General features: G+C 52.2%; 2 long non-coding RNA genes across 5 annotated transcripts in view; one reads left to right on the top strand and one right to left on the bottom strand.

The window, feature by feature from the left end:
* LOC124102852 (uncharacterized) overlaps window positions 1-7,749 on the bottom strand; it is a 36,582-nt gene extending 28,833 nt beyond the window's left edge. For 2 of the 3 annotated variants that reach the window (XR_006855013.2, XR_006855012.2), the window contains exons 1-2: window positions 7,214-7,749; window positions 3,000-3,112 (exon numbers count right to left, since the gene is read on the bottom strand). This is a non-coding gene — a long non-coding RNA (uncharacterized LOC124102852). The remainder of the gene's footprint in view (window positions 1-2,999; window positions 3,113-7,213) is intronic. The other variant, XR_006855011.2, reaches the window with a different exon arrangement.
* On the top strand, window positions 7,346-13,944 carry LOC124102848 (uncharacterized). Of its 2 annotated transcripts, none has more exons than XR_006855005.2 (3): window positions 7,346-7,616; window positions 9,000-9,110; window positions 12,800-13,943. It is a non-coding gene; the product is annotated as an uncharacterized LOC124102848 (long non-coding RNA). The 2 variants fall into 2 exon arrangements; XR_006855006.2 differs by lacking the exon at window positions 7,346-7,616 and adding an exon at window positions 7,942-8,267 and having other exon boundaries at window positions 12,800-13,944.
* Window positions 13,945-19,848: the final 5,904 nt, after the last annotated feature.

The following is a 19,848-nucleotide window of genomic DNA, read 5'->3' as shown; positions in this document are numbered from 1 at the left end:
TTGGGGACACAGCTGATGCGCTGTCGTCAAGTTCACAAAGTTCCTGAGTCTCCACGGCAGAAACCACGCAGCTCCTGCAAACACTTCTCGACAGTGAGATCCAGCATGACCTACCCGGTCATTCAACCAAGAGCCCTTCCCAGCCGGCAGGCCTGGATCCTCTGAGGGTCAGCGGGAGGAGGAGATGCCCAGTGAGATGATGGGAATCTGCGCGTCCACCTCCTAGGGAAGAGGAACTGCGGCGCAGGAGGTGAAATCCGACTTCTCCACGTGGTCAACACCAGGGAGCTCGATGTGGTGAGGGGAGGGTTATAAACACGTTCCCTTTCATCCCACAGATATGAGAACACAAGTCACACTGCCATTACTCGACAACTTTATGGCCCCAAATAATGCTAACACGCAGTAAATCAAAGGAAGCATTCCCGGCCGCATGGATGGCAACCTCACATTTGCTCCAGAAGGGACCCCAAGCAAGTCCGTCCCAGGCCAGGCTGCCAGTGGCCCTGGATGGGATGGGGGAGAAAGGGCAGGGGGGACAAGGCACAGGGGAGGCCCAGTCGGCTCTGAGTCAACCCCCAGCCCCTCAGCAGCCTTCCTTCTCTTCTCAAGAAATGACAGAAATTAGGAAATACTACTCGGGTTTGCAGGCTTCTGACCTGGTCTATCAAATCCTCAGAGAAGTCCCAGCAAATTACTGGAAACTGCACTTTGAACTTGGCCTTTGGCAAGGAGCCCAGTCAAACAGAAATGCACAAGCTCCTTTCCTCCCAGGGCCCACACCAGGGTGTCCCTCTAGACACTCCAGAGCTGATCCAGCAGGTTGGAATGAGGCTGAGCCAGGGAAACAAGCCCCAACCAGCATGACTTCCTACTGCCTGGGTTCTTGCTTAAAAAGGTTTCTTTGGCTTGTTCTCCCTCATTTTGTTGGACTGGGTTACAGGCGCAGGTCTCGTCGAGGAAAAGACTGGCACAATTTTCACTGCTTATTTAGTTCGAAGACTGCTTGATCAGCCCCTCCAGGGGTGCAGACTTGTTGGGGTGCAGGTTGGGGGATTGGTCAGGCCAGTTGCTAAGCAAATTCTAAGAGCTCCCAGGAATGGAGAAATGATCAACTCATAACCCCACAGATATTTCTACCTCTGCCGAGGGACATCTCAGCATCTCTGACCTGCAGACCTCATTTCAAGGTATTAAAATAAACCAACAGAGACTGTCATCGAAGGAACAGCCCATAGCTGCTTCTCCTTCTTAAGAGCAAACAATCAAAACATTGGCCTCTTTCTAACTCTGTCCTATTTCTAAGAAAACTCAATTTGCACAGGCAAATAAACTGTCCCATGGTAAAACCAAGAGGTCACCAAAAGGCAGATAAAACTAAAGGTCAGCTGGAGAACCAAGCCTCTCTCCAGCTGCTGGGAGGCTCCTGGAGGAAGCAGCCACCCCCAGGGATCTACCAGCAACCTGTGAAGCGGAGGGAGCCCGGAGGAGAAAGGAGCTGCTCCCAAAGTCCAGGCTCAGCCCTCAGCCTTCCTTCCTCAGCTCTGAGCCCACTGCAGTCCCAGCAGACCTGGCCCACAGGGACCTCGCTCTTAATGTGCAACTACTTTAACCGCCGCCTCCTCCTGGATTCTTCTCTACAGCCCTTGTGTTGTTTCATATACAAAGTGTGACCTGCTCTTCTGATTATTTTAGGAAGAAAGTGTCTGAAGTGTGTCTTTTCAAGCCCTCAAGATTTCACATGGACGGACAGAGCTGTTTATTCCATCTCTAAGCCCACAGCTTCCCCTTCCTGGCCTCCCTGACCTCAGACTGACCCAGTTCTGCAAGAATCAACAGTCAATGAGTACCACACAATTAAAAAACAAAACCTGCTATCAGGCAGCCTCCCTGAGGACACTCCTGGCTAGGCTGGCGCATTCGACAGAGGTCCCCACACGTTTCCCCTTTGATTGTTAATGCAGAACTCTGGCCCAGAATTCACCCCTTGTTTCCCCCTCTCCTCCTTCCCAGTGATTCTAGTGGATGTAAGAAAAGACTACAAATCAGGGTGTGTGTCGGGTGAATCATTCTCACCATGTGTTCAATATGCACTTACGATCATCTCCGACAAAGCAAATCTCATTTCATATATTGCTCTTGGACTCTGTGTCCTCATTTATAAAACAGGCTGATTTAAAAAAAAAAAAAAAAACCCAACTCTTGAGGATGTCTTTCCATTAGATGGCAACTCTGAGTGGCCCCAGCATGTAGGGGACTCCCCAGGGAGAGCATGAGAGAGAGGTCAAGCTGGTAGGAGAGCCTCAAGAGAAAGGGCCCAGAGGCAAAGCGGGGCAGGAACTGAGCTTGGTGCACCTTACAGTAAGGAGAGCGCTGCCCTGGAGCCCTGGTCTGCCCACGAGGCGGGCACCTGGGCAGCCCCACCAGTTTGATCCAGCAGTCCCAGTCAGGGCCCAGGTTGTCCTGAAGCCCGACATCCCTGAACCTCAAGTCAGAGAGCGAGAGGAAGAGGGGTCAGGAAGGACGAAGCAGCGAGGCACGGGAGGCAGAGAGGGCGTGCTAAGGGCGCACCGTCAGGCCTTGGGAGCACTGCGCAGCCCTCTACTCTCAGTCACAGATGGGCTCGTCGACAGGTGAAAGTAGATTATTTTGGCATATGCTGTCAAATGCTCACATTTTACTAAAAATATGCAATATATGAGAAAGCGTTTATTGGAAGCACTTAAAACATTAAGCTGCTATGATGGTCCAGTGGAAGTATTCTAAAACTCAGATTAATCAACCTTCTTTGAGAAAAGTAGCTTCATTTACGGAGGCCGTCTGCCTGGAGGCATAGATCTGAATCTGAATCGCCAGGAAGCACACAGTTAAAGCCCTCGTCCCCCATGGAGAAGCCCTCAGCTTGTAAGCCTGCCCCCATTGCTACCTCTGACAAGAGAGACCTCAGTACACCGGGACTGTCATCCAGGTGGAACTCGTCCACCTCTTTAGGTTCTCACCTGCATTTCAGGCCCGAACCAGGGACTAGGGTTTCCATGCAGAATCCAAGGGGACGCCAACTCTCAGCTGTGTCAAATCACCTGGGAGACCCAGGGTGGGCGGGCGACAGCCACTAGTGGAAGAAAACCAAGAGCGCTTCATTAGAAGGATGGCCTGGTCAGGGGAGTGGACATGGGGCTAGAAGGCTTTCTGCCCCTGGGACTTGGACTAGCCCCACGTCCACTCCCCTGACCAGGCCATCCTTCTGATGACATCACACAAATACACTGCATTTATAAGGCAACTTGAAAACTTTTTATTGATCTTTTAAAGAAGGCAATATTGAGATCCGCAGAATAAAAAGCAAAGGGCTGAAACCGATGATTCCTAAGAGATCCAGCATGTGACTAAGAGGATTTCCAGAGAGAACAGAGAATGTGACGGCAGAAATCAAAGAAATCAGGTGAGAAAACTGCCCGTACCTGAGGCAGTGACGGAGTCCCCAGGAGCGCTGCTGAGAAGATAGACGAAAAGGAAAGCATCCAAAGCCAAATCGAGAAGGTCCTCAGAGATTCCAGAGAGAGCAGCCTAAGACCTCAGAAGGGTGCTTGCCACCCTCTGGAGGAGAGGGCTCTCTGACCTCAGCGTCACAGAGCCAACGCCAGCCTCACACAGGCTGCTGGAAACCAGCCCCCTGCCCCTCACTCACACATCTCCTCTGAGGCTGTGGCTCGGGACCATCTCACCGGGTCTCCTCTAGGGAGCCGATTTCCGCCTAGGCAAAGTGCTCCCGCCGTGCAGGGATTCCCATCCTGCAGCCTGAGCTCCCGGCCTCTCTTCACTCTCAGTCTCCTGGGCACCTCCTGGGCACCTCCTGGGCACCTCTGCTGTTAAACTTGCTGTCTGTTCCCATCCCCCACCCAGGTGGGGGGCCTTCCCTTCACACTTTGATTGCAAGCTTTTCTCCTAGACCCACGGTGGCTCCGCATCCCTCCTCCCGAATGCACGGCAGCATCCACTTAGGCTGCTCCACTCGACAGTGGGTCCGAGACAGCACAGATCAGAAGGGGCCAGGTGGAGGCTGGAGTAAAAGGAGAACAGGAATCTGCTACTAAGGAGGGCCGCGACTAGAACTGGAGAGTGGGGCTTTCCCCGTGCTGGGATCACCAGGGCACAGGCCAGTTTGGGTAGAAATCATTTGCTCAGAATACCATCTTTGTATGACTCTCAGGGTCTGCAAGTCCAGCGCTCAGAAAGAAACTCGCAAGAGCCCGAGTCCAGCAGAGAAGAGGTAACACTATCGCACACTCCGTCATAACCAAGAGTCCCCCGAGTCCCTCGTGAATCCCCGAGAAGCATCTGCGACATTGGCATCAAAAGAGAAGGATTCAATAAAATAGGTGAACTGAACATTCACTTGTGCGACCCAATCCCCCCGCCCCCCGCTCCAGTTCTGGTGTAGCTTGCTGGACACACTCAGCAGGTTCAAATCCTAATTCATGACCCTCTTTCCTAAACTCCTTCCTCGACTTCCTCGTTTTAGTCAGTGACGTCACCAGCATCCCCCTTACGTGGCTCCTAATCTCTGCGTCATACCACTTCCTCAGCCCATCCATCATCCATCGGCCCACGGACCCTCCCATTGAAGCCCACAGTTCCCATTTACTGCCACCAAATAAATGAAGTATGCACCCCTGATGCAGGATTTCCACTGTTCTCATTCCCTCCCCTCTTAGCAACTCTGCCCTGGCTTCAGCTGTAATGCTGCTGCCCAGAACACAGCTACTCAGCCCGGCTCGGCCCCTGATTTGTAAGAAAGTGAGCCAGGAGGGGCTCTGACAAGGCTGTCTCCCAGGAGGGGAGCTGTGCCCTTCTTGCCATTCTCTTCCCCCTCACCCGCCTGCAGTGGAGACTTGGTGGATGGTGTCCAGCAGCCACCTCAGACCATGAGGCAACTCTGGGGATGAGAGTCTGCCTCCCTCAAAAGAGAAGCAGAAACATAGGAGAAACCCAAGTCCCTGCCCACAGCAGGTAACACATACATCAGATGTGAACTGCCCATCGCCAGAGTCTCATCCACGGGAAATGTTTCAGGTCAACTTGACTCACAGCTATATGCAAATGATAATTAGCAAAAGTTCACTCTCACAAATCATTGGTGGCTCCCAAATTCCAATGAATCAGTGTCCGGACTCTTGGTTCAGCACCCACGGCAATCCCAAGTCTGGACTGACCTTCATTTCCCGGCTGGTCTTCCACTCCTATCCCTGTGCAATCCACACTCCAGCCAAACTAAACAGCTGTGATCCCACAGGGCACAGCCATCACCCACAGTGTCTAGAGACCTGCAGGTCATCAGGAAGAGGACCGGCATGGCTCCAGAGCAGGGGCTTCAGAAGGGTTTTTGTGAATGAGTTCTCCTTCTATTTTTTAAACTAATATCTTACACAAAACTCCAATACAAAAAAGATTAAGATTTTAAAAAAAAGACCAGGTCACTTTCTTACAAATGCTTCCACTGTCTCCTTCAAGGTGAGGAAATGAAGTTCACCAGGTTGGGAGCTGACTCAAGGGCGGTTAGCAGCAAGTTCAAAACTAGAACCCAGGTTCCCCAGTGGCTACTCTGTCCCAGTAGGTGACGCCAACAGAGATGGTGAATAAAAGAGAACTCAGTTTCTAATTAAGAGAAGAGGGGGATGCACTGAGCAATGCCTTCCAGGACTCCCAAGCCCTGCCAACTCGGCCGACGAGGGATACAACATAAAAACAGCCTCCCAGGGCCTATGCCCATCAGTCTGGGATTTTCCATCAGAACGTTTCCCATTCCGATCCACACCTCACCTCGGCAGCTGGCATAATTAACCCAGCAACCAGAGAAGTGAGATGATGTGTCTCCCCATGACACTCATAAAATCCCATTGTCTGGTGTCTCACCCTATAAAAAATACCCCAGGCTGAGCCTGCCTGGGAGAGCCGCCCTGCGCTTGGTTCCTTGGGTCATCCTGAGCGAACTCCGCAGCTAGCGGCCATGAACAGAGCTGAGGCTGCCTGTACTGCAGACCTGCTCTGGGGTCCTGGGAGGACCCTGACTCTCCCCAACTGCGTTTCTGAAAACTGCTGCCCCAGGTAGGGGTGGAAAGGACGTTCTGTTGAAGATGAGGGGTTTGAGAGATGACAGCAGCGGAGTTCTGCCTTGTGTATTCAACTGAATGAGGTCTGTTCTCTCCACCTGAATAGTAAGCTCACAGGATGAACAGAGGCCATGGGTAAGCTCACACCTGCGCAGGAGAAATGACCCGCAAGTGATGCTGGTATCCAGAAAGACAGAGCAAGGGAAAACGCAGAACTTGTGGGGGTCCCAGAGGCCAGTGGCCCCTAAAGAAAGTTCTCAGGCTTAACTGGAGGCCAGGGATCTACCTGCTGTCCAGAGAGGGCCAGGGCAGCAGGACAGGCCCGTGCACCCTGGCCGGATGTTAATAGATGGGCCTAGCTCCTCTGGAGCCTGACAGCCACACACTGTGCCACCTGGGGCAAGTGGCCTCTCTAAATGCCTGTAGAGTGGAGATAATGCAGTGTCCACTTGATGGGGTGGAAGAAGAGTGCAGGGAGGCGCCACACCGAGGCTGACACTGCTATCACCAGGGTGGACACTGGGTCCATCTCTCCAGCCGCACCATAACACCTGGGAGCGGAGGCCCTGCCTTATCTCGCCAGGCACACACGCTGCGCTTTAAAGGTGTTGGTTGATTGATTAATGCGCCCTGGAAGAGGAGGCTGAGCTCATTAGGTGACATGTGACAGCATGTTCTTCCAGGTCTCAAAGGGATCTCCACGGGCCCTTCATTGGGGAGAAAGCGGCAGATCCCGCACCTTCTACAGCCTACCAAAGTGGCCGCTTCCCCGCGCCCCAGATCCAAGCCACAGCCGTCAAGGGCGAGCCAGGGGCCGCGCCGGGACGCGCAGGGCCGGCCGGGCGTCGCAGGCGGCCTGCAGCGGCGCTGGCCTCGCTGCGAAGCTCTGGCCCAGACTTGCGCCGCGCTCCATAAAACCCGCTCCCTCCGCCCAGCCTCCCGCGCCCGCCGCCTTTGTCTCGCAGCCGGCTCTCGCCATAAAACCCCGGGCCAAGCGCGCCTTTTCATTTGTGATGATCAAAGTGGTAGCTGTCTGGTGCAGAAGCGAGCACCTTTTAATATCTGTGCTTTAAAATTCCGGCTCCAAACTGCTCTGGGCTCACCTGTGCCCAGCTCGGGGTGAGGCCAGCCTCCGAGGCGTCACGTGCGCGGGGATTGGGTTCCCTGGAACGCGGGCCGCGGGAGCCGGGAGCTCTGGGCGCTGGGGGCGCGGGCGGAGGGCGGGGAAACAGGACCCGGCAGCAGGAAAACAGGTTTCCTTTCCCGGGCGCCCGGGCTGGCGGCACAAGCAGTTGGGGGCGGGGCGGGGGATGCCAGTTGCTCTTGTTTGTCTTGAAACAAAGGGAGAGAGGAGGAAGATGGGGGTTCTGTTGTGTTTTTTGCTCTTCCTACAATTATAAGTGAAATGCATCCTGCAGTGGGGCCGGGTGGGGCCCCACGTCCACCATCGTGGGACAAATCGGAAGGGCCACCTTACAAGCAGTGGCTACTGAGAACCGGGGTCTGGTAGGTATTCTGGAACCCACACCTCGCTCCTGAGCAGCCTGTGAGCTAGAAGTTGCTTTCAGGGAACCCTGGAGTGAGCAACCAGATCAAGGTCTTCTGTCCTCTATAAACAAGGGCTCAGGGCAGGGGCAGGGCTACTGGAGCCCGGAGGGGGGGGGGGGGGCACACCAACACCTTCACCCGTGTCCCCAGCATTTTCCCCCAAGACCAAGGAGGAAGAGTTTCCACTCCTCTGTGGTACTGGGGAGATGGATCACTAGCGGGCAGCTTCCTCCAGGGTTTAGATCTGGTTCCAGCAATCTGGAGCAAGGAGACGGAAGAGTCTGGGGTTTGGAAGCCAGACCTCTACAGGGCGAACCAGACACTTTCAAGATTAAACCTTAACGGGAAAAGGAAGAAAAATCAGATAATATCCTTTCTGCCGTCCCTGAATACCGTGAGGAGTTCAAAGGTTCCCCGAGCCTGGGGCACTTGGCAATTATAATTACACAGTAAAATCCCGAAGGTTAATGAATAACCTCTAAAGGAAGTTGCTTCACATAATGACGGCAATTTCTCTGAACTAAATGTTAATAATAAGGCCGGTAATACTATGAGAAGGAAATGGTGGCAATTGGCAAAGGGAACTCTGTTGCTTGGTAACAACCTGAGGTATGAGCACTCTCCTTACCTGCAGGAAAGGGGTGGGTAGAGACCCAATCCAGCTGCCGAGTTTGAAACCATGGCAGCTGGTGCGCCACAGCTGACCAGCAGCCCTGAGTGGAAGCACAGGGGGCAGGTCATTTTATTAGAGAGGACATTAGGAGGGGGAGAACCCCTGAGAATTACCTAGCAGCTGCAGTGAAGGAAATGGGTGTCATCTGTAAAGAGTGGTGGGCAGCAGCGTTCACATCAGCTGGTGCAAATCACTGCTCAACAGAACATTTCAGCAAATCCCTCCAACGGCTAAATCTTCTCCCCTGCCCCCTCACTTCTGTTTGCTCCAGCGGGGACATACACTTTGAACCTCCTGTTTGTTTGCTCTGTTTAAGAGCAACTATGGAAGTTGAGAGGTGAATTAGGAAAGGAATGCAATTAAGACAACCTAACTGCAGTGTTCCTTGCAGGGGACAAGGTGGTGCATTTGAACTGTAGCCTCTATTTAGTCAGGTAATTATTGCCAGTCTGGATTGCAAGAGCCTAGAGACAACTTCTTCCAGCTGGTCATTAATCAATAGGAAATAGCCTACAACAAGGTCTTTATTACCTTAAACCACTACAGGAGCATGTTCTGTGAGGGGCCAAGATAAGGCTGGGAGTTTAAATCCCTGCTTGTTTTATGGCAGAGGTCCCCAGATCTGCCAGAGTATCTATATCACTTTGATGGCCTTTTGAAAAATGCAGATTCCTGGAACCACTCCTGAGCCTTGGTGCAGTGGATCTAGATCAGTATCTGGGAATCTGCCTTTCAAATCTCCATGATCATCAGCGCACTGGGGAAACCACTGCTCTAAGGTATGTGAGCAGAAATTTAGGGTTCAACCAAAGAGAAATGGAGTAAGTAATTTTTTACATTGAGAATTTAACACGTTTTCTTTTTTTTTCTCTAAAAGAAATTGATCTACACATTTAAAAAAAGAAAAGAAAAATGTACTCTAAAGACATTATTTTCTTGTGATATTTATTTGTTTGTTTGTTTGTTTATTTTTGCTGTACTGAGGATTGGACCCAGGACCTCACACATGCAAGGAAGCACTCTACCACTGAGCCCCAGCCTCAGCCCTATGTTTCATTTTTTAATTTAACGTTTTTAAACTAAACGTGACAGGCACCGTGGTACATGCCTACACTCTTAGCTACTCCGGAGTCTAAGACAGGAGGATCACAAGTTGGAGGCCAACCTGGGCAACTTAGCAAGATCCCATCTCAAACTAAAATAAAAAATACAGCTCAGTGGTAGAGCCACCTAGGTTCAATCCTTAGTACTGTAAAAAAAAAAACAATGTAAACCAAAAATAATTGAGTTTCTGAACATACCATCATTTAATTAGAGGCTATTCGCTGTAAATTTAGCATCTTTCTAAATAGTCCAATAAAACCATCTGCCGTGAGCACCTTGGAAGGCTTGCCTATGCAAAACCACAAACTGAGCCAAGTTTGTCCTCAATCTTGACATTTTGTCTTGGGGTTTTTTTGTTTTGCTTTGTTTTTTGTGGTGCTGGGGATTGAACCCAGGGGTGCTTTACCGCTGAACCCCCTCCCCAGCCCTATTCATTTTTTATTCTGAGGCAGGGTCCCAGGACGTGGCCCAGGCTGTCCATGAACTTGCAATCCTCCTACCCCTGCCTCCTGTGAGTCCTCAGGCATGTGCCACTGCCCAGGCTCACCTGGCTCCTCAGATTATGAGACTGACAGTTGCCCACCGAGGCAAGAGGGTGACAGGCTCACCTGGTTCTTTAGAAGCCAGAAGCAGGTCCTCCTGGCCCCAAATCCTAACTGAATGTCTTTCTAAAGAGGTCACAGTACTTAACGTCCATGCTGCGGGACTAGGAGGAACTTCTACCATAGTACTGATAACTCTCTTGACATTTAGAATGACCGTCCCAACCCCAGTCCTGCCCCCAAAGACACAAGACACCCTGAAGATCACACTTTGGAACCAACCCACCTTAGCTGCAATCACCCAGCAGCTGGGAGCTGAGCGAGGACTGACCCTTGTGCCTCGGCTTGAACGTGAGCCTGACAGAAAGTGACTGGCAGGCAGAGGGAAGCTGTCCCTCCCTGGGGCACTCCCTACCCTGCAGGGGCCCCCATGCTCTCCCAGGGCACGTGTGGGACTCCGGTGACTCTCCACCATGCATTGGGGCTGCGTTGACTCATCTGCCTCCTGTGGCTAAAGCTCACCGAGGGCAGGAAGCGGGTTTACCCCACCTCACTCTCCAGGCTGGGAGGGTGCCCGGTGCATCCGCGGTGCAGCACTGGGGACTGATGAGCGGGTGAAGGCTGTCAGAGGACACCGGAGCTGGAAGGCAGTTCCACTGGTGAAGCAGATTCTATTCAGGACTATTGCAGTAGAGGGGAAGAGAACTCAGTGCAAACTAGACTCGGCCCTGAACTCCGCAAGGGCCAGTGGGAATCTCTAGGCAGAGGCACCTCGATGGGGGACGGGCTGCAGAACACTTCCTAGAGGAGTGCCAGGGCCAGAGGGTTCTGACTGACCGGACTGGCCAGGCCAGCGTGGTCAGACACCCCCTGAGGGGGGTGGGGTCCTGCTGCAGTGGCTCAGCTCCGTCCTTGCTCACGCTGGATCCTGTGAGCTCTGGTTTCAGTGTGTTCCCCCAGATCCTCCGCCCAGGGCGTTTGGAGGCAGAGCCTCTGGGAGTGGTGAGGGTAGAGGCACCAGAGCTGGCCACTCGCCCTGCGCCATGCCATGTCCTCTGCCAGCAATGACGCAGCAAGACCATCCCCGGGGCTGTTAGACTTCCCAGATCTGGGAGCCACCTGGCCTTCCACCGTGGCCAGACCCGGCCCTGGAAGCTCATCCCACAGAAAACCAACGTCCAGGAGATGAGTGCTGGACAGAGAGGCTGGACTCAGTGGCCAAAGAAAGAAGTGGGAGCCCATGCTCGGAGGTCACTTCTCGCCTCCAGGGGTGGAGGGACACGACACAGGTGGGAACATGAGGAAGAGAAGAGAAGCACAGGAGGCACGTTCAGTCTCTGCTCTGCCAGGAGCTCTTCCCATGGCCGGGCTTTCCAGTCATGGCGGCAAGTAGGCTAAAGCCTCCAAGGGGAGAGAGAGGGAGAAACCAGCAAGTCTAGACCAAGTTAACCCCTTGCTATAGTTTGGGATGAAGCCCTTCTCAAATGATCAACCTAGTGGAGCTGCAGGTGTTATTTAGATTTTTCCTTGGTAACACTGTACTTTTATAAATTACCCAGCCTCAGGCATTTTGTTATACTAAGAAAAAACAGAGTAATAAAATAAGGAAGTGCACAGATGGGCCTCACTAAAGTTTGGTCAAGCAAAGAATCTTTGTCAAGATCTCTGCTGCAAATGGCTTCTTTCTCCATGTTAACCATTATCTTAAATATTTTTTTTGAATTGGTAGAGCCGGCGATCCTTTTCAGATTAGAAGTTCCAGGGCACTTGAGAGTGTGCGCAAAGGAGAGGGACATAAAAGTCAGATGGGGCCACGAGGGAGAACTCTCCACAACACTCGAGTCTGTTCACACCTGTACCCACAGGGGTCCCAGTTCCTTCCCACCCAGAGGACAGGTGGGTGGCGACTGTGTTGAAGTAAATCTGTCCCACAACGGCCACTAGGCTATTAAAGTCGGTGTGCGCCCTTGGAGCCTAGGAAGGACATGGCCACTTCTTGGTGTATTACTTACCTTGAGGAGAATGGCAAATCTAGGGGCATCTGGTGCCGACCTGTAGCAGAACCACAAGAGAGTGAGTGAGCCAGGTCAAGGTCAAGATCAGAGAGCCAATCCCCGGGTTTCCTATTCAGTCACTTACCGCGAGGATGACTGTAGGCTGGCAGCCTAAGCATCAATTTCTCGTTTGTGAAATAGTAACAGTAGCCCTCGCGCCTTCTTACAGGACGGTGGAGAACCACAGCCAGGAGCACACAGCAGCTGGCACGGGGCACGTGGCCATAGGTGCCAGCTCCTCGTGAGCTTAGTGACTGATGTCCGTGACACGGGCTGGAAGGATCTAGCATCCTTTGGAGTGCCTCTGGCCCCAACAGCAAAAGAGAGGGACATAATGGCCCCTGGGGTCTGCTAGGAACAAGCCTGCTGGCTCTGTCCTCCTCGGTGCCCCTGGGACTGTCTGCTTTGCTACATGTCGAGCCTTCACATCACAAGATGAAGGAGAGGTTCAAATACTTTACAGCTAATTTAACCAACAAACATGGTTAAACCACAGAATTCAAATTGCATCTTGTTTTGACCAAATATGCCCAAAACTACAAAAGTTCTGTTTGTGAACACCAGGGACATGGTGCTGAGAAATCTTATTCTTTAAAATCATGGCCCTGGAGAAAGCTGGCTCTTTGGAGCCCTATCAGGGACTTCAAGACAAAAATGGGACAGCTTTACGCTGAGTAGTTTCAAAGAATTCAGCTTTGGTCCAAGGGCCAATCAGCATTATTCCCTGCGTCTATTAGGACTAATAAAAAGCTTTCTCTTTTCTTTCAGAACTAATGGAAACCCTCTGTTCTCACTCAGAAATGCACGAAGTCCCGGTGCAAGAACACTTCAGGGAGACTGAGTCCCAGTGCCCCGTTCAGCAGGAACAGATTCTGCCTTTTTCCCTCAGCGTGGACAGTCTCATGATCTGAACAGCAGAACCGGAGCGTCGGACCCTCCGTGAACAAAGCCCTGCTCTTCTGGACCTTCCCTTAGCTGACGATGGCATTGCCACCCAAGGAACCAGGTTCTCCTGGAGACCTTCGGCCACCACGCGGTCCTGTGTGCTCCTGCACCGCCCACGTGGCCACTGCTTAGATAAAGTGAGCACTGCGGTGACAACAGGGACGCACCCTAGGCCACCTGTACGTCCTGGTACCAGCTTGGCCTGCAAGGACACAGGTGAGGATGCTCGTGCCCCCTCCCACTCCATTTCAGGTTCACCTCCAGTCCTCGTGCCCCCTGGTGGGTGGGGACAGATGCACGACTTCAGGTCCAGTGCTGACTGGGGCTCTGCCCTCCGGCCATCCAAGTCAAACCCCTTGGCGTTTCTGAACTCCACTCATCTGCCTTCCGGGGGCTCAGAAGCCCAGACCTGCCACCGCGACCTGCCCCACTCCACAGCCCCCTGCCCTCCCCAGCCCACCCTGTTCTGCCGGGCTCTGCCTCTCGCCTGCACCCCCCAGATCCCTGTCCCCCAAATCTTACCTAAGGCTTTCATCCTGTTTTCCCTAACTTTTGGGAATCACCTCTATAAAGCCCTATGTCTCTCCCAAGTACCAAAATCAGCAGAAACACTTCTCAAACCGACCGCATCTGTTACTCATCAAGGATGAGCTAATTCTCCATATCCTCATGATTTTGGAGCAAAGCCAGTTCACTGCTTTCCAGATTGCCAGTGGGGGTTCTGCGAGGTCCCCCGTGTGTCCCAGAGCAGACCTCGTCTCCTAGCAATCTGAGCTGGTAAATTAATTCACAAGCTCCAGTCCCGGAGCCCACAAGGTAGAGAAAAGGGTTTTTCCCTCCTCCACACGTGGCTTGAGCGTGCTGCACGCGTGTATGTTCAACAAATGATGTTTGAAAAGATAAAACCATTTCGTTTAGAAAATCTTGACCTCAGTTCTGTCCACACAAACCCCTCCGTTCATTCAGCAAGCGCGGGGACTGCAAAGGGCCGCGTTTGGATGGTTGGTTGCTACTCGGGGGAAGTTACCTGAAACCCCCAGCCCCAAAGAGGTGACCCACCCGGGGCTTAGTGATGAAGTGTGCAGAAGATGTGGAGTGCAGGGAGAGTGGGCTGGGCTGCTGGGGTGGGGAGGCAGCAGGAAGGTGACCTGGAGTGCGTGGTAATGGGGCTGGTGGGGTACGGTTTCTCAGGGGGTCTCAAGCCCCCTCAGGCCATGAGTCATCCTCAGAGCCATGGGGGGACTTACAAATGGAAATTTCCAAAGAGAAATTCAGACCCTGATTCTAGGCAGAAGAGGGAGGGCAGAGACCATTTGGGAGCAGCTGCACCTTGCAGGATGCCGGTTTGAAGTGTGGTGGCTTCTGCTGCTCCTTGGGGGTAGGGGACAGTGAGGAGGAGCAAGGAAGGCGCTTCATCCCACAGAGCCTCTTCCACAGAGCTTCTGGACCTCCCAGATGCACCCAATTTCCTCATCAGCTTTTACCATATCATAAAAGACATTTCACTTAGTAACATGGAGGAGATGAAAGCAATAATGTATCATATACTTATTCAACACACAAACCTATTTCTATGGAGAGAGCAGATGAAAGGAGTCCTGCTTAGACTCCAGGCAACCTCAAGTTTTGCTGACTTACACACACATAGAATGATTATAGCAAGTTGTAATTGAGATGATGTATTTCTTGATGCAGGAAGTTCATAATTCAGGAAATAGAAGTTGGTGAAATTGAAACCAATTTATTATGTAAACAAAGGAAACATCGGATACAGTCAAAGCACTTAGGAGTTAGAACACTTGATTTTTAAGAAGTTTTGGAATGGAATACTCAGGGAACTATAATTCTTCAGTTTTTGTGTTATAGTATCACTCTAATGTGTTACTATAATCCTCTGGATTTATTTAGAAGAAAATACAATAGCTATCTGGAGAATCCAGTTTGACCTCTGTTTTCAAACTTTCCCCAAGATTTAGCTAGGAGTATAAACACTTAGTTGCATAAACTGGTAACAGCCTGTGTCATGGACCAGGTCTTCTGGAACCAGCCTCCCCATCCCTATAAGGAAAAACGAGGTCTGTCCACTCTGAATGGGCCTCTATCATCCCCCACCCCTGCTCCTTGACCACAGAAGACCCCTGACCAAGGCCCAGGTCGAGGGAGGCGTCCAACTCCACCCTCCAGGAAGGAGCGCCTACAGCCATGAGCCTTTCTGGGCCTGTCGTTTCTCAAGATTTTCCACAGCGAGGCCGAGAGAAAGAGCTCCCGGGCACCTTCAGCACTGCGGGGCCTCCCCAGGACTGCCCGTCACCCTGGGGCTGCCCAGGCCACCGCCACTCAGGAAAAGCCAGAATTAGGCAGAGAAATGAGCAAACAGTCCTGGTAATCCCAGTCCTGGATCCCATGGCTCTGAGGCCCACCCCATCTCTCCCCCATTACAAAAGTCCCCACGTCCCCTGTTTGGGAGAGACTTGTAGAAAATGCATTCTGGCCAGTGCATCTTGCGTCCAGGGTTAACAGGATTGCTTCAGCCAGCTACAGTATGTTCACAGAATCCGAGTGCCTGACCATTAATGAGCTGACCCACGGGGCCTCTGGTGTGCCTCTGGGGTCCCAGCTCCTCGGGAGGCTGAGGCTGGAGAATCAACAGCGTGAGGCCAGCCCGACAGCATAGTAAGTCGCCCCTCCTCCACCCTTGCACGCACACACACACACACACACACAAGAAATCTTCCCAAGGAAGAGCTTTCAATAAAAACTGAATAAAAGATGAAAGGAGGGAAAGGCGGAGGACAGAGATGGTCTACGTACTAACAGTGCAGAAGAGGGTCACCAAGCAACAGGCACTGCACCAACTCCACTGTTAAAACCAGATGATAGCGAGAGACAATGAAATCTGAATCATAACTGTTTTCTGGATATTGGAACAATGTGTGCTTTTTTAAAAAAATGAATTTCTACACTTTATAATTTTTATTTTTATACTAAGAATGATGTTAAAGACCAATTCTGGCCCAATCCTCTCTTGGGGCCATGTGCAAATCATACTTTATTCCCTTAGGTATATACACAACTGCATGACCCATGTGATTCCACCACATGAACAATCAGAAAATGAGAAATTATACCCCATTTATGTATGATATAACTGCATTCTACTGTCATCCATAAATAATCAAGACATTTTAAAAATCACACACACACACACACACACACAAAAAAAAAAAAAACCCTGATGGCCAAGTTGTTCACTTTAAATCTTGAATTCACTTTGAATTTTCTTTCTAAATAAGTTTCCCTCGGCAGGGTGACTCGTCATTCATTTCCTTTCTCAACCTCTGGGACTTGAAGGGTGATCTTTTTTTTTTTTTTAATATGACAGTGGAATGCATCACAATCTTATTACACATATAGAGCACAACTTTTCATATCTCTGGTTGCACACACAGTATATTCACACCAATTCCTGTCTTCATACCTGTACTGTGGATGATGATGTCCATCACATTCCACCATCACTGCTAACCCCCGCCCCCTCCCTTCCCCTCCCACCCTCTGCCCTACCTAGAGTCCATCTGCTCCTCCCCTACTCCCATGATCTGTGTAAGGACAGTAGAGATTTAGCACCTTCCACCAGCCTGGTTCTGGCTCTTGGCTGATGCGGCACAGCGTGAAAGAAACATGTCGACCCAAGTGGGGTCACTCACTAATGCTATGATTATCTTCCTCATTGCAGCATTTATAAAATATGAGAAATATGTTTACTCGAGTCCCTTCTTCCCTTTCAAATCCATTTCTGAGAGCCTCAGCATCTCCCTGGGGACAGGTCCACTGGGACACCGAGTCAGGACCCCCGGCAGCAGCAGCCCTGTTCTGCCGTCCCAGGGAAGGCACCAGGGGCTTTGGGTTTCTTTATTGAGATTCTTGCTTCTCAGGCAGTTGGCTGAGAGCTTTGGAAGGCCTTCCTAAAGTAACGTCCTGTGAAACTGAGCTTTTCTTAGGCTTCAGACTGCAAAGGGACACGGCGGACCCCGTTCTCTCCACTAGACCCCTTCCCTGGAGGGCTCGCGAGCCAGGCCAGCTCTATGGGGAGATGCAGGGCCTGGCGCCTCGGCCACCTCCTGTCATCAAACAATGGCTATAAGTCATATTTATGAGTCGGCCTTTCACCTGGCAGGACTTCACGGTGATACCGCAGGACTCCTGAGGTTCCCTGAAGAAGTACTTTCTGCCCAGCCGAGAAGAGAGTCTACACTCATCTCAAGCTGATTCATTGATGACGAGGGCCATGAAGGAGGTCCGGCGGGACCCAGGCCACTCACGCCCCACTACCCAATGAGTCAGGAATGGGAAACAGTCCCTCACCCTGTCCAAAGCCCATAAAGCGGGATCGTGTGTGCACGTGTGTGAGTGTGCATGCGTGTGAATGCATACATGAGTGTATGCATCTGTGTGCATGAGTGTGAGCATGTGCGTGTGTGAGTGTGTCACCAGTGTGTGTGGTGGCGGTTGGCTTGGGTTTTCAGCATCTCTCTGTGACGTGCTGTGAGATGGGTGAGTTTCAGCCCAAGGTCTAGGACATCGACCTGATCCATGCCTTGTGCCCTCTCCCCACCCCACCACCTCACTCACAGTGAGGGACCTGTAGGTTTTCAGAGGATTACTTAGCCCGTAGAAGACGATGTGACGGGAAAACGACGGAAGACTATGCAACTTGCAAAGCGTAAAAAAAAAATATATGGATTACTGGTCCCTTACAAGAAGCTTGCTGCTCCCTTAGAACCCAAGACCTGAAGAGAGGAATCCAACCTGCAGCATAGGAGTTCAAGCTGCAAACCTGTCTGGCATTCCTAGTGCCACTCAGAATCCAGGACTGACTGCACAGGTGGGCAGGCTGTGAGGTGTGTCTCCAGTGTCACTGGACGTCCTTGGCGTCAGCAGATTGCTCTGGACTGACAGGTTCGTGTACCAACACGCGCAGAGGAGACGCCACACGCCCAGCCTCTTCATCCACAACTGCAGCCGACACCCAGCCCGACTGCGGGGCCCTGGCTCTGCTCTGCAGGGGAGGGGGAGGACCCTTGGGCACAATCTGGGGAGAGCCCCAGGCAGGACAGGGCCTGCTAGGGTCACGATCAACCAAACAGAATGTCAGCCACAGAGCTGCCCGTCCGTCTAGCCTTAGAACTTTGGTCTGGATTTTTGGCCAGCTTGTCAGCCAGGTGACCTGCATATTTACAAGCATTCCCCTCCTTGCCAGCAATGAAGATAACATTGCCAGGCCCCGTACGCAGCAACGAAACCTGCTTTTTGTGTAAGGTGCAAGCTAAACCTGCCACAGGTATCATGCCCTGTAAGCTGCTGTACAAACGCCCTCGGCAGCTGGACCCACCTGCAGGCGAGTGGGCGAGGCTCAGAGCAGCCTCTGTTCCTGTCAGTCTTCCTGCCAAGTTCAGGACACAGGACACGGGTCCCATGGGACAGATTTCCCATCAGGGTTTCAGCACCCTATTGGAAACTGAAGCATTCGATTCAGAAGTCCTTCTTCACTGATCCCTAACTTTGAAAGGTATAGTTAAAAAAACTACTTATCCCCCCAAAGTCCCCCGTGTGGTGGAGACGCCATTTTCGACTGCCAGTGGGGACCTGAGCACGTGGCTCATGGTGAGAAGCAGCTAGAAGAAACCGAATCAAACACAGGAGCAGACTTAGGGCAGCCCAGCACCAACCCCAGGGGCTGCTCTGGCCCCACAGGGACCCAGCAGCACTGGATTGTGGGTGAATGACCGCGTCCTCCGGCTGCCCTGGTTCCTCCACACAGTCAGACAAGGGTCACAGGGCGTTTGTCACACGCCTGGACGGCACTTGGCATGGGAAGGTGTGGCCCCCTTGACACTCCAGCAGGGAAGCAGGCCCTGGGCTCCCCCCCGAGTGCCACTGCCCACACAGGACACCCCACACCGTGGCGTCCAGCCTCCTCTTGGCTCCGGCAGGGAGCTTTCCAGTTTCCACAGGCAGTTCACGCAGGGGTGACCCCCTGAGTAACGGTCAGAGTTGGGGTCACTCCCCAAGTCCTCCTCATCCTCAGCCTGCTGTGCAACCAGGGAGAAGGCCAGGAGCCCCGACTCCTACAAATGAAGCTACAGGCTCAAGAAGGGACCAACTGTGACGGGGAGACAGTCCCCCACTTTTCTGGGCACAAGGCTGGCTCAAGGGAAAACCCTAAATGGGCAGAGTTCCGTCCTTCCCCTTCCTGAGCCCCAGAGCAGCGGGGCCTCCTGGCCTGTGCTCTCCAAGCTGTCCTGCAGGCTCTCCAGGAGCAACTCGGACAGGGCAAGTCACAGCCACCGAGCAGCCTCCGCCTCCCAGGCAGACCCCCGGGGGCACGTGGATCCATCCTGCTCTGCACAGTGAGCCCCGGTCAGTCACCTGCATGTAACCAAGCCAGCGGGTTGCCCTGGTGGAGTCCAGTCTGTACTAGAAGTGGGGGAGTGTTTAGAATCCATTATCCTGTTAGTTCCCCTTTTCTTTCCTTCCCATTATGGAAATCCTGCACATACACAAACACGGAGATGATGACCTGGGGGCCCTGCCACAGCTGTGACCACCTCGTGCCAACCACCAGCCCATGCTCAGTGTTGTTTCGTCTGTACCTCTAGCCCCATGCCCCTTCACATTAAGTTAGTCAAAACAAAACCCTAAATATCATATTACTGCCCCCCCCATATATATATATGATGGTAATGGGTTTAAATCCCCAGCCTTGCCCGCCCTTGCTAGCATGCTACCCTGAGCTTCATCCCAGTGTAGCTACCTAATTTTTGAAAGATATTAAACATTTATCTTTAAGTACAGAGCAGATTCTTTCTCAC

Source organism: Marmota monax, unplaced genomic scaffold (assembly GCF_021218885.2).
Source record: "Marmota monax isolate L192 unplaced genomic scaffold, Marmota_monax_Labrador192_F-V1.1 WCK01_AAM20220418_F8-fsc00361, whole genome shotgun sequence".
In the NCBI taxonomy this organism is placed as follows: domain Eukaryota; kingdom Metazoa; phylum Chordata; class Mammalia; order Rodentia; family Sciuridae; genus Marmota; species Marmota monax.
Note: the sequence above shows the minus strand (reverse complement) of the source record. Positions and strands in the feature narration are given on the sequence as shown.